We start from the raw sequence: 15,010 nt of genomic DNA on the forward strand, positions 1-15,010 counted from the left end.
GATTTTCATCAAATATTTCACTAGCAAAAAAGGCTCTGCAATTCTAAAGGTCTAAAACTATATTATACAATGTAAGATACATGAAACAGAATTCGGGCAGTTTTCATCAGCGATAGAGCTTAGTTTTGCCGGTGGGTGGAGGTTTTCTTTGCATGAGGTAGTCTATTTAATATGTTTTGTGGCAGTAAATGTACTGCTGCAAAATCTGTCTTGTTATCGCTATTTCAGGATGACGATCAACAACAAAGTCATTTAAAAAACACTCTATTCTCAGTATAAACCATTTTTAAATGCAATATATTAAAAAAAAGCTTTTTTCGTTTTTCAAATATTTTTTTTTTTTTAGCTAGCAGCACTGACAGACCAAATCTGGGCATTCTAGTGATATTGTACATGCAAGAGTGTGTGAACAAAGTATGCAGACAACTGGAGAGACTGGCCTGATGAAACAGTAAGTGAACTCTTACCGTTTCAGGCCATTATTGCCGAGGGAATTAAGTTTCGCTCAGCCAATGGCTATATTTTTTTTTATAAATTGCAGCAACAAAGGATTTTTTTTGTTGCTGCAACGTGGCTCCTAATAACAAATAGTCCCCTTTGCATCTGTTCAAACTTTTTGGTTTAAATGATCTTCAGTGTTGTTTGCTGACAGTGTATTTAGACCAGGGTAGCTGCATATAGCTGTCATAATAAAATACAGGTGAACCCTATGGTGATTGTCTATTCTTACATAACAGCAGAAAACACCATTCAGCAAATTTTCACCATACAGTTTACAATGAAATGGAAAGGACATTTTTAATGCAGTCTCCACAGGGACCAATGTAATGTAGAAATGTTGCTAAAAATGGCACCTGTTATTTATAATCAATAAAAAGTCTTTATTCCTAGGGTTATAGCACAGTATAATCAACATCTTCCAGGCGATCTTTTGGATTACGTTCAACCTTTCCCTGTCTTATTTTCTTTGCTTTAATTGTAAAAATAGTACAGCTGACTTTCAGAGACAGATGTCTATTCACAAAGGATTACAAGATTACAATGCATAACTAATGTAAGTAAAATAAAATTCATCACTTCTGTCCAGTTTTCAAGATCTGTGTGAGCACTTCTGTTTTGCAGCTTTATCGTAAGTCAGTAGGTATATTGGTCTGAACACATGCTTTAATTCAGGAAAACATCAGTATACTACATGCTAAACAGGGGTTGAATGAGGAAGCATGATGGAAGAGTTTAATACCAGTGCAACTGTCAATCATCAATTAACAACAATATAAAGCTTTCAAATAGAGCGATCGAGTTTTGTTGTGTGGGTCTTTTTTGCCTTTGTTTTTAGTATGTAGATGCAGCTTTGTTGATTCTATAAGTAGAACTCACATAATTGAATTGAAAAATAGAACAGGTATCATCACCATTTATTTATATAGCACCACTAATTCCGCAGCGCTGTACAGAGAACTCATTCACATCAGTCTCTGCCCCATTGGAGCTTACAGAATAAAATTCCTAACACACACAGACATGGAAAGAGACTAGGGTCAATTTGATAGCAGTCAATTAACCTACTAGTATGTTTTTGTAGTGTGGGAGGAAACTGGAGCACCTGGAGAAAACCCATGCAAACACGGGGAGAACATAAAAACTGCACACAGATAAGGCCATGGTCGGGAATAGAACTCATGACCCCAGTGCTGTGAGGCAGAAGTGCTAACCACTCAGCTACCGTGCTGCCCTATATGACCTATAGTTTTCTCATGCCATGAAATCGACCTAATGACACCTACCTCATTGGAAAACCAGTGTAGCCATATCACCTGAATATTGCTGATGCTAAAAAAATCTACCCCGTACTTGTTTTTAGATCTCAAATAAGTTAACAATTAAACAAACGTAATCCCACTTATACTGCTAATTTGAACACATCAAAAGAAAAGGTTTTGGAGTTAGAAATTTCGGGTGGAAAAAAGGGGGGACTGCCTTGGGAAACCTGGGACTCATGGTAGCCATGATTCAAATTAAACAATAATACCATGGCACAATAGATCATATTAGAAACAGTTATGCCTTTAAATGAAAGGGAATTCTTCAGAAAACAAGTTTTAAAAATGCCTCAAAAGATTATCATGTTTTCTGTCTAGTGTTGCCATAGATATCCTTTTGCCTCTTTGAGCTACTCTCATGCAACCCACAAACTACTTTATGTCTTGAAAATTTATCACTGAATAAAAAGCACTGCTTTTCTTGCTGACAACAGTAGCATACAAAAATTACGTCACCCTTTCTTCTAGGTTTAAAGTAAAAAAATATTTTTTAAAACTCTTCTCTAATTTCTAATAACAAGCTGAATTTCAGCATTAGCATGCATTTAAAACTTTGACAGATATTTCTAAGCAATGGAAGGCTTAACTCCCATTTGCAGGGGTGGGTTGGCCCGGGGGGCAGGGGGGCAACGGCCCCCCGGGCTGCTGGGTCAGACGGCTATTAGGGCCGGGGGGTAGGCCGGCCGCCCCCCCCCGATGCAAAATACATAATTCCTCCCTGCGGCCGCATCTGATGCGGCCGCCTGTCTGCCCCCCGGGCTTCCATCTCCCAGCCCGCGCCTGCCCATTTGTACTTGTTTTAAAGGAAATGTCTATGCTTAGACGGCAGTTTTTGTAGAGTAGTTTCCTAGAAACAATATATATATTAATATTCAAAAATTAGAAGAATTTTAAAAACTTTTCCATAAAATACTCTCCTCATTCTCTATTTTGCATATTTCTCTGCCGGAATTTAGTCTTAAGTGTTCCGTGTGAAATTCCCCTTATCATTGTTGTTTTTCACAGACTTCTCACTTGTTATATCCCAAACAGATCAGAGAGCAGAATGAAGAAATATCATTGACACCACGGAATTCATAGATACAGTGTGAAATGCCATTCAGTGGAATGGTGAATAAAAAGGAAGAGTGTATTGCTGGAATGACACACATATGCAAAATGGACTTTTCTCCCGCATCATTCGCTTTTCTGAATATTCCAACTTCGCTCCTCCCTTATGACAATGGTGGATTAATGTGTTTTTAGTTCTTAATTACCTTTCCTACATTGAAATGAATGAAAACAGCATATAAATCATAAACCCCTAAATTTATCCGCATCAGGATTTTTAACAAATGCCTGAAATTTTCCAGTCTACACTGGAACACAAGCAATAGTGAAAATGTTTATGATAAGCTCACTAGTAGTTCTCTGCCCTTATAGTATGAAATAGTAAAAGTATTCAGATACATGTATATGGCCCCTCACTAGAATAGATGTGTCAAAGAAGAAAACTAGTTAATGTGCAATGTGGAAGGGAACATAAAAGAAAAATCAGATAATTTACTTATAATATAATACACACACACATATTTGTATATATCTACTATATAAATGCCTAGTGGCGTGTGTGGAAAAAAAACCAAACAAGCTGCAGCGCCACCTGCTGGGCAGACTTATATACTGACCTATATATTTCTTGAAGGAGAAGTGACAGTTGGGAGTGGTTGGTGGTTGCCGGGGGTGACAGTGGGGAGTTTTTAACACCTTAAGTAGCTTGATGAAGGATGTGGCGATGAAGATGAAGGATGAGGTGATGGAGAAAAATGATGAGGTGGTGACATGTGGACAAAAGCACGTTAAAAAAGGGTGCTTGCGTCGGGAAGTAACGCTCTTCCCCTGAGGAGGCCTGGGCTAGGCCCAAATGCATGACAAGAACCTTTTTACTACCTTAAGTAGCTTGATTTGACTAGAATGCATGAGTATCATGCACGGGTTAACTTGTGTGTATATATATATATATATATATATATATATATTTACATTTTTATATATATATATATATATATATATATATATATATATATATATATATATATATACACATACATTTATATATAAATATATATATATATGTATATATATATATATATATATATATATATATATATATATATGTGTATTACATAGAATTTTTATAACCATGTTTTCTTATATTTTGTGATAATTGTAGTTCTATAAAAAAGTTTGGGAACTACGGGCAAAGGACAATTGTCACCAATGCAAAGATTACTAAGTATATCCTATATTGTGATTATTGAATAATGATTGTAAATGTTCCATTTTCAATGACAGTGCCTAAAAGCACTTAATTAGACCATTTGTTTTTTGATAGCAGAGATAAGCTTTAAAGTAGAAGGATGGAGAACAAGACAAGTAGAGGAATAAGGAAGAAAAGAAAGGCTTATTAGCAGCAGATGGTAAATATGAATTATTTACCACTTACATACAAGACAAAAAACACAGGAGCTTTAACTGCACTGACAAAACAAGTCCAATAAAGATCTGCAAGCATACGGAAATAAAACTGCACCGTTTAAGGGCTGGCAATAAATGTTCTGTATTCTTTCTAATCTTCCCTGCCAGAATCACAATTGTTTCAGGCTCAGTAAATTACAGCTAAAATCTAAAAGGAGCATAAAAAAGAAATTACCCACACAAATAACCCTAAAGGCAGTGAAATGTTAAATTTGTTTGAAAATGAAGCGTCTGTTTCAAATTGTTAATTACAACAGTGCCATGATTTTGTATAGGCTGTCCGTGCAGACGTACTTATGTGTATGTTTAATGCTATGGCAATAGTAATGCATCTAACTAGTAAATTGATGTTTTGAGAGAAATAGTCCTCACATTCTTCTCCCACCTTCATTATATTTAGGTACTTAAAAGTGTTTTGTCCATCTCACGCCAATAAATGATTGGTGGGGTGTCAATAGGTGTACACAAGCATTTTAACATGCACTTATCATAATAGTATATATCAAAATCACTGAAAGGGATGATCATTTTCTTCTTCGTTCTTTAATGTGAAAATAATACATTAAATTTGAACTGACAAAAAAATCTGCTGGGCAATTTGCTGCAGTGTATGTAGCTGTTAAAACATAAATGAAAAACGATGGATACGAACACTAATTATTTTGTTTTATTTATGTGATTATTGGGGGGAGAATCCTGAGAACTTCGTGGCTGCGAATATTACTGTTAACACATTAAAAATATCAACTCATGTTTGCTCGCAGCTATATGGGGCAAGAACAAAAATGAGCAGATATTCACTAAAAAAATGCGCACCGCTGCCGTTCCAGGGACACATAACACAGAATTTTTCTAATTGATTCTTCCCCTTCATGTTAATTTTCATATTGCTTGTGTCATATACACAATCAAGAATGTCTTATTTATCTGTCAGAAAGAGTCCAATGCTTTCTGAAGAACTTTCACACTTTTATGGCAAAGATAGAAGAAATAAAAATGAATTCCTGCAATCAGTTAGGAACATTGTAGTTCTCACTTAATAGGATGATCCTATATTAAAGCTTTAGTGTAACTGGGTAAAACACTGGCAATATCACCAAATACAACATGTCTCCTGCTTTCTGCAAGACCTAGACATACTGAATGTCACAGTGAGTGGCCTGCAATTACTATTGTTGTAATAAACCCATTCATAAAAAGGAAAGGGATATAAATCAAGTCTTCCAATGGTCATCATCTAATGAAATTGACACCAAATAAAAAAAAGTAATAAAGCAATAAGCCATAGAATGAGATATGGAGCATATAAATACAAATATGGGGATACTAAATCTAATATTGCTCACTGTGTAATTCGATATGGAGTCAATGGAGTAAATTTACTAAACTGTTGGTTTAAAAAAGTGGAGATGTAACCTATAGCAACCAATCAGATTCTAGTTGTTATTTTGTAGAATGCACAAAGTAAATGAAAGCTAAAATCTGATTTGCTGCTATAGGCAACATCCCCACTTTTTCAAACTCACAGTTTAGTAAATATACCCCTATGTCTGATATATTAATACAAATTATTATATATTTTCTATACAAGAGTCATGTTACCATCAATGGCTAAACCAGATTAAACTGGAATTTCTTTTGAAATGATATCAGTAAACTACAGCATTGGGTATATTGCTGATTGCAGGATTGTCAACTGTCCCTAATATGCAGATATATTCCCAAGGTTTAAATCGATTGCCCTATTTATTAGTAATGACAAAATGCACAGTGCTATTTTTCTTACTATAAATTGGCTTTGTGAGTTAATATTTATTAAAGATTTAATATAAAATAAAAATGAGGTCAGGGAATATATTGTGGATTGTAGACCACCAAGGTCTGTGGAGACTGCACTGTGTATAACATGCTTACATGCACCTGCTTAGCAGCAAAATGTTCCTGGAAATTATTTTCAGATTTTGGCAGCTATTTGCATGAACACACAAACATGGACCCTTGCAAGGTCATCCATCTCTGAACAATACAAGCTCTAGCCATACTAATCTTTAATGGGAGAATACTACAAGGTTAGCTCTCATTCTTTCATTAATACAGGTTATAACATTCACTCAACAGAAGAGGGTGGTTAGTGGAAGGCCACCATTCTAGAAGACTGTAGATTACAAGCCCCTCAGCAAAATATATCCTATAATTATAACACATGCCTAACACTTAATAATAATTGTTCTCCAACAATGTTCAATTGTTTGTCCCTTTAACCATACATCCTGGTAATGCACTAAAGGCATGGAGGCAAAACCTTCATATAGTGCTCTCACTTTATTATGTATGCTTAATACAAAGGCTAAAATGCATTATAGTAGGGTGGAATAATAAATGGCATGTACGTAATAATGTGTGCCTCACTCAGTATATTGTAGCATGACTATTGGGATAAGGACTTTCAGTTTCCTTAATAGGAGGAGGAGATATCTTAATGTAGACGTGCAATCTTTATATACATTACATACCCATAGCCAATCTTGCAGCACTGAGTTGTAGAGCTTTGGATCTTAGAAAGGAAAACCCTATGAGCTAAAACTCTAAAAGACAGAGCTGAATTTACTATTTAAGCAAATTAGGAACATGCTGAAAAGTACACAGTATTTGGGTTTCAAACAGGTCTACACTAGCTTGCACTTCTGCTTTATGTGACTAAAATAATAATACTGAATACTGTATTTTATAAACGAGCAAATATGTAGATTGTCAGGGACACCAGTCTCTCCTGGCTCCCTGATCTGATAACTTACCAAATAATCAAACAGTCAAACAATATATCACCTCTATTTTGTCTGGAAACCTCTCCTGACTACATTTACTAGTCACAAACCTCCCTTGTGACTTGGAAGTTTACTGCAAGAGGACATACAGGATTTTAGCAATTCAATCTTGCAATGGCCTATCTCTAAGTTTACAGATCTAACTGGTCCCTTTTCCCATCAAATGCCACTTCCACCCCTATCAAGTGCCTCCATCTACGTATAAGGCCTTTAGAAAGCCTATGACTCATTACCCAATTGCGCACACTCTGCACTCTGATACATTAAAGAGTTAACACTTCCCACACTGATATTTAATAGGTTAACACAGCCAAGCAATAAACCTCTTCTGAACAGGCAATGACAGCCCTTATTACATTTTAGATTTAATATACAAAAAAAGTATTATACATACAGCAAAACATAACAAAGGAAAAAGTTCAGAAGCATAAACTTACATACAAGTTATATAATCTGTGCCAAGGGAAATTGACTTGAAAGATGTACAGCTTATCAGTGTTGACTGAGATAACAAAAGTCTGGCAATATCTTGTATATGGTGTCATCTTTTAAAGACAATTTTTCACCTTGCCCCTCTTACAGGGGTTTGTCTCTAGAGGTGACTGTGACAACGTTTTAAAACCACAATTTACATCTTCCTTGTTTAACCCACAATGCTAAAATGTAACATATATATCACACAGAACCAATTTTATCATTAATAAATTGAATACAAATTTTCTAGTTTACAGATACCAAATAAAGATAGGTCAAGTGGATTAATTGAGCTGATACTCATTTCATCTCAATCCATTTGTGACAGGAAGCTTTATTTAATGTTTCGGTTGCCCTTTCATCGCATTTATGAATATGTGGTTGATCACTAATTATATTAATTGTAAGTTGTATTTTAGAAATGGAATTATATTTGCTTATATACGATATAGCAAGCCATCATGTGGTCAAAGAGCCCATATCTCTTTGTGTACACTCATGGCCAAAGTTTTGAGAATGACATAAGTATGAGTTTTCACAAAGTTTGCTGCTTCATTGTTTTTAGACCTTTTTGTCAGATGTTGCTATGGTATACTGAAAATTACAAGCATTTCATAAGTGTCATAACTTCATAAAGTTGTGCTGGAAAAGGCATTGTTCGTTGTCAAATCTTGGATGGTAAGGAGAAGTTGATTTTGGAGGATGTTTTGGTGCCATTCTTTATTCATGGCTGTGTTCTTAGGCAAAATTGTGAGTGAGCCCACTCCCTTGGCTGAGAAGCAACCCCACACATGAATGGTCTCAGGATGCTTTACTCTTGGCATGACACAGGACCTATGGTAGCGCTCACCTTTCCTTCTCTAGACAAGAGTTTTTCCAGATGCCCCAAACAAATTGAAAGGAGATTCATCAGAGAAAATTATTTTACCCCAGTCCTCAGCAGTACAATCTCTGTACCGTTTGCAAAATATCATTCGGTCCTTGATGTTTTCCTGGAGAGAAGTGGCTTCTTTGTTGGCCTTCTTGACACCAGACCATCCTCCAAAAGTCTTCGCCTCACTGTGCATGCAAATGCACTCCCACCTGCATGCTGCCATTCCTGAGAAAGCTCTGCACTGGTGGTGCCCCAATCCCCCAGCTGAATCAACTTTAGGAAACGGTCCTGGCATTTACTGGATGTTCTTGTGTGCCCTGATCACTTCTTTACAACTATTGAACCTCTCTCCTTGAAGTTCTTGATGATTCGATAAATGGTTGATCTAGGTGCAATCTTACTAGCAGCAATACCCTTGGCTGGAAAGCCCTTTTTTTGTAACGCAACAATGACTGCATGTGTTTCTTTGTAGATAACCATGGTTAACAGAGGAAGAACAATGATTTCAAGCACCACCCTCCTTTTAAAGCTTCCAGTCTGTTACTCTAACTCAATGAGCAGGGCAGAGTGATCTCCAGCCTTGTCCTTGTCAACACTCTCACCTTTGTTCACGAGAGAATCACTGACCTGATGTCAGCTGGTCCTTTTGTGGCAGGGCTGAAATGCAGTGTAAATGTTGTTTTTTTTATAAAGTTCATTGTCTTTGAAATTATTTGCAATTCATCTGACCACTCTTCATGACATTCTGGAGTATATGCAAATTGCCATCGTAAAAACTGAGGCAGCAGACTTTGTGAAAAATAATATTTGTGTCATTCTCAAAACTTTTGGCCATGACTTTAAGACCCACCTGCTAGGACAGTTCCCTGATATCTCTTTAGATGCCAAAAACCACTTCATAATAAGGACATGGCTCACCCAGTGAAGTCTTTAAAGCTGCTCAGTTTCCCATAAGGGTGACAATGTTATCTTATAATTATTGAGTCTACAGGGTCACAGAATAAACACAGGCCAGTATTTCTTGCTTCACATTTTACACATTGAGTTATACCATTAACCATGTGAGAACAGGGCATTGGTGTGAAGACGTCTGCATTCCACTCATTATGCTTTATTCACTACTTTATGTAATGGGTTAATCCTTATGACTCTAATTCATCCCTTTTCACTACATAAATGGTATTCTTATTATTATCATTTTGTATATAGATTATAGCTAACATATGTGGGTTTGTTATTACCAGGATATGGATAAATATTAGGTTTGGTTTAAAAAAAATAACCTATGGCAGTAATTTTACTATGGTAGAGTGCTAGTCTGTAAAGAGATTACAGACTCAGGAACAAAACTATTTATTTTGTTTGTATATATAGTAATGTGATGGGCTTATTTGCTATGGATGGGAATTTTCTATAGTGCTGACATACTACATGGGGAAGAGGGGCTACATATACAAATTGTAATTATACCCTCACCTCCACTGGGGTGTATTAAGCACAAAAACCAAGTGAATTGCAGGCCATACAATTTAGTAATTAAGCCAGGAGTTTACTTTCATGATACTTGAATTTATGTTGGTAACAACATGTAAAGCAGGGGTGTCCAACCTTTTAGCTTTCCTGGGCCACATTGGAAGACGACGAGTTGGTTTGGGCCGCACATAAGATACACTAACAATAACGATAGCTGATCATCCAAAAAACCATTGAAAACATAGTTAACATATATATATATGAGAAAAAAAGTGATATATATATATATATATATATCACTTTTTTTTCAAATCCCCCTATACTTACCTTTCAATCGCCCTGTTAAAAAAATCCTCTCTAGTTGTTATACTATAATCACTTTTTGTATTGTTTCGATGCAATATCAATAAAGTGCATTTAAGCCAGGCATTGTATATCAGGGTGCCCTGACCAGGCCTGCGGTACCTGACATATATATCACTGTGACCCCAAATTGTGACCTGTTTTGCTAATTACACCACTATGTTAGTTAAGGGATAACAACTTATAATGGGCCAAAGAGAATAATATATAATGCCCCATTAGTATTACAAGTAGAAGCATGTAGCAGGGAGATAAGGTCCATGATGCTCCAGGACCAGGTGACTTTTATTCACTGGTCAGCGTCCCTTGAAATAATAAAAAAAAAATCCCCCTTAACTTACCTTTTAATCGGCTTGTTCTCCTGTCCTCTTCTCTTCTATTCTCCAATTCTGTGCTGCTGATTGTTCTTCTCGCGCGGGTGACTCCTCTGTGCTGCGCTCCGCAATGGATGTTGGGCAGGATAACATCACGCCCGACATTCACTGCGAGCACAACACGGAGGAGGAGACAAGGGAGGGAGCCGGAGTACCAGCTGACGTGACCGCGTGACCTCAAGGTAAGTATTTTCTTTTCTTTTTTTTTGCAGGATTTTTTTTTTCCATTAACAGTGCTGCCCCCTTGCCACAACCAAAACTCCTTCTGGGCCACATTTACAGGCATGCTGGGCCGCGGGTTGGACAACTCTGATGTAAAGCATATATAACATGAAGATCTAAGATTTACATGACTGTATCATAAAAAAATTTTTTTTCCTAAGATAAAAATAAATTAGCAATTTAAAAATATAGCTAACGTGATTTTTTTCTTAGGAAACTATACCATCCCCATTTATAAAAGTACAAAAAATAGACTTTAACTATGTTCCCAAGATATTTACATGACTTCGAAGTTGTAGAGGATAAAGCAGAATGAATGTGTTCCCTACTTTGCACCTTGCAAACAGCTATGTTTAACACAAGCTTAAGCCCCATTTTGAAAGGAGAACCATTTGCACACCCTAGGATTATGAGATACACCTAGTCAGCATTAACTAATATATTTATTATATCCAACATTTGGCACTCAAACCCTTCCTGCTTTATTGAATACTTTAGTGAGGGTCTTATGGGCAGTTGATTGGAAGAAGTCAAGAAAAGTACAATTTAGTGAAGTTTATTGCGTAAAGCACAAGGAACAATGGGCAGTGGTCAAAGTAGAAATTTAGAAGTAGCTATATGAAAATTTAGAAGTATGAGAAATGTAATGGGAATGTAAGTGAATGGAATTGAATAGTTTTACAATGAAGGTCGATTTTTATTGATGAAAACCAACTGAATACAATGGAACAACCATAATCAACTCATATTACAACAAATGTCCACCTATTTACTAATTGGATACCGCCTTAAAAATTTCAATAGCAATATTTAAACAAAAAAACCAAAATAAACGCACAACAAAAAAACAAAAAACTGTAACTTAAGAGTTCATAGCTGTTTGGGGAGCCAATGACCAGAAATATGGTCCTATTTGCCAGTCTCTCTGAGCTTCCCTTAACTGCCCTATCATAGATAAGCGTGTCTCCTGTAAAATAAAACACATCTGCATCCAAATATTTCAGATTGTCATAGACTGCATGCCTAGTTCGCCTGACCTTAATGCTATTCACATTACTGGAGATCACTCATAAGAAAAATCTGCCATTACAGCACGAGACAAAAAGAGCAGCAAAGAAAAATGAGTCTCATCATTATAAGTCAGAGTCAGAGCCACCTTGCCGACCTCCCGTTTCCGTATCGGACTCTATTTGCCCCTTCTCAGTAACAGACCTTCTTTTAGTTGGCGGGTCATCATCTGACTCTACATCATATTCCCGTGCCACTCTTTGCATCTCCTGCTCCAATTCTAATGCATCCAACCACCAGGTATCATTATCCGACTCAGATAACAGCTCATATCTATTGGAAATAACTGTTACTTCTACACCTGCTCTTCCCTGAACGTTTTTCTTTTTCCCTGGTTTGTGAATAAGACTCCATTCACCTTCAGGCTTACGAGAGGATTTATCTTTTTTCTTCCTCCTATTCCCTATACCCTTACTCTCTTCACAAGCAGACACTGTTGTAGAAGAAGATGGTTCAACTGGCTGTTGCTCAACCTGAAGAACCATTTCTGTTGGCTGTTGGGCACTTTCTGGCTGGTGATGCTCTTGCTTTGTATCAGCCATCTCAAGCTGAACTTCCTGCTGTGTTACTATTGACCCTGACATTAATGCCTCCTCTTCCAAAGCCTCTTCTTCTACCACCAAACCCTCATCTGGAGAATCCTTACAAATGTTATGCCAGGCATCTGGACAATCCCTATGGGGGTGGCCAATTCTTCCACATAAATTGCATCTAACATTCACACTTACATGGCCAACCTCACCGCACAGATTACACTTAAGGATTGTGCAAACATTGGCCACATGACCAGACTTCCCACATTTAAAACATGTCCTGGGCTGACCCGCATAAAAACATACCCCTCTTTCACGCCCAATAAAGAATTTGGCAGATGGTGGGTTACATTGTTATACTGCCGCAGTTTTACCAACACCCTCCAACCACCAGTCCAGACACCATCAGTATCTTTATTCTTTGTCAGGTCTGACACTAGATCACAATGCCTCCTGAGCCAGATCACAATGTCCTGGGGAGGCACTGCTTCATTCCAAAAAATTATTGTACACTGACTGTGTCTGGCTTGGAGATTGGAATAAAACTGAACTTATTCCAACCTTCTGCATCCCTAAATTTGCTGAAATTTGCCCAGAATCTATCCAGATCAGACCTAAGTTTAAAACTCACATCATACCCCTGTCTATCTGGTAGGTTTATTACTGCCAATATGTTTGCTGGTACAAACCCCATCTGATGACACAATAACTCTCGTATGACATATCTTCTGTCTGTCAACTCCTCTCTGATACCTTTGTTCCTGAATCTGACCACATTCCTCCTCCTAAAAGCCTGACCTGTATAGTTTGTATTTGAACTAAATGATAGTACCCCGTGGCTCCATGCATTCTTAGGAGGAACCCGCCCAGATCCACTATTTGTATTATTTCCTTGTGTACTATTCTGTGTATGATCCAGTACAGATGGACTACTCACTGTTGTGGGTATATCTACTGATACCTGAGACGGTCCCACTCTAGATAAAGGGGGGAAATCTAGTGTAGTATTCTCTACTGAGACTTCCATCTCATCTATCTCAGTATTCTGATCCCCTGATTGCACCACTGACAGTTCTATGTTTGTGGAGGGTTCAACATCCCATATTGATTGTATTCCTTCCTCACCCTCATTTACTACTACCTCTTGTAAACTACCATCTGTATATTCTATCTCATCGGTAGCAACACCATTATTGTCCACAATATTTTTAGCACTATCACTATGTATACTAGGAGTCTCTTGTATACAATGCTCAGGTATTTCTCCTCTTTCCTGTGTCCCACTGGTTGCATCTCTGTGCTGGGATCCACTTTCCTGAGGTGGGCTGACATCTCCACTGAATGGTTGTTTAACAATGTCCCTCGGAACCGGAGGTGTTAGTACTTGATCTGCACTTTCTCTCTGCTGTTTTGCCACTGCCGTCTGTCCCTTCTTGTACAAGTCTCCTTCCTTAAAGGAATAACTGGCTTTCTGCAACACTGGTCTTTTCTGTAGCAGCTGCGCATCATCTGGGAGGTCTTCAGACTCAAATTCACATGAAGATCTGGACTCTGGCTCCATTTTCTGTCTGTAGCTTGTCACCTCTTTATTTGCATCAAAACGCTCCTGATTTTTATATACTTCTCCAACAGGTCCCAGCTGCTCTAAGACAAAATCAATTTCTCTTACAACAATTGCAAGGTCTTTACTTAATGAATTGAGTTTACCATCATATAAAGCTTCTTTACTTGGATCTGCAGCTTTTAGTTTATAAACATATTCAATCTGATTTTGTATTGTCAGCTTTGTTTTCTTTAAAGCCTCCATTATTTTTACAAGTGCAGGGATTTGATCTGCTAGGTACAGCTCAGGTGCATGATCTGCCCCTTTAAGACTCTGAGTCTGCCTTGAGATTTCTCCTGACTGTTTAAAACCACTCAGCCCCTTTGATGTTTCTGGCCTTGGGGAATGTCTTCCCTTAGTAATATCCATTTTTCCTATGTCACTGCTCTTTCCTGCCACATGTCTCTCAGTGACAGGTATACACGTCTGCTTAGTTTTGCAAGTTGTAACTACTATCACTGCTGCTCCTGTATGGTTAGAATCTCCAGCTTGCAGCCTGGATCCTGGGTGTGTTGTAGCTGCAGCTTTACCTGCACTTTGCTTTACTGGCACCAAGGACTTCTCTGCTGGCTGCAGCTTAGGGGGGTCCACTGACACAAGCTTTGTCACATTATTAGTGTTCCCAAGCTCACTTCCACCTAACTGGGATCTAGTGCGACCTGGGCGCACCAGGCTGGTTAGAAGTACTTGCTGTTGCAGGATTTCTTGCAAAGTTTGTCTTTCCAGAGATGTTCTCCTCTGGGGAGGAGGAGATGTTTGCACACCAGGTGAGCTTGCTGCATTTTGATTACCCTCCTGTGCTCTTTGCAGTTTTTGTTGTGTATTTATCTTTGATTTATCCTGTATTTCTTGTACTTCTTCTTG

Source organism: Mixophyes fleayi, chromosome 7 (genome assembly GCF_038048845.1).
Source record: "Mixophyes fleayi isolate aMixFle1 chromosome 7, aMixFle1.hap1, whole genome shotgun sequence".
Lineage (NCBI taxonomy): Eukaryota > Metazoa > Chordata > Amphibia > Anura > Limnodynastidae > Mixophyes > Mixophyes fleayi.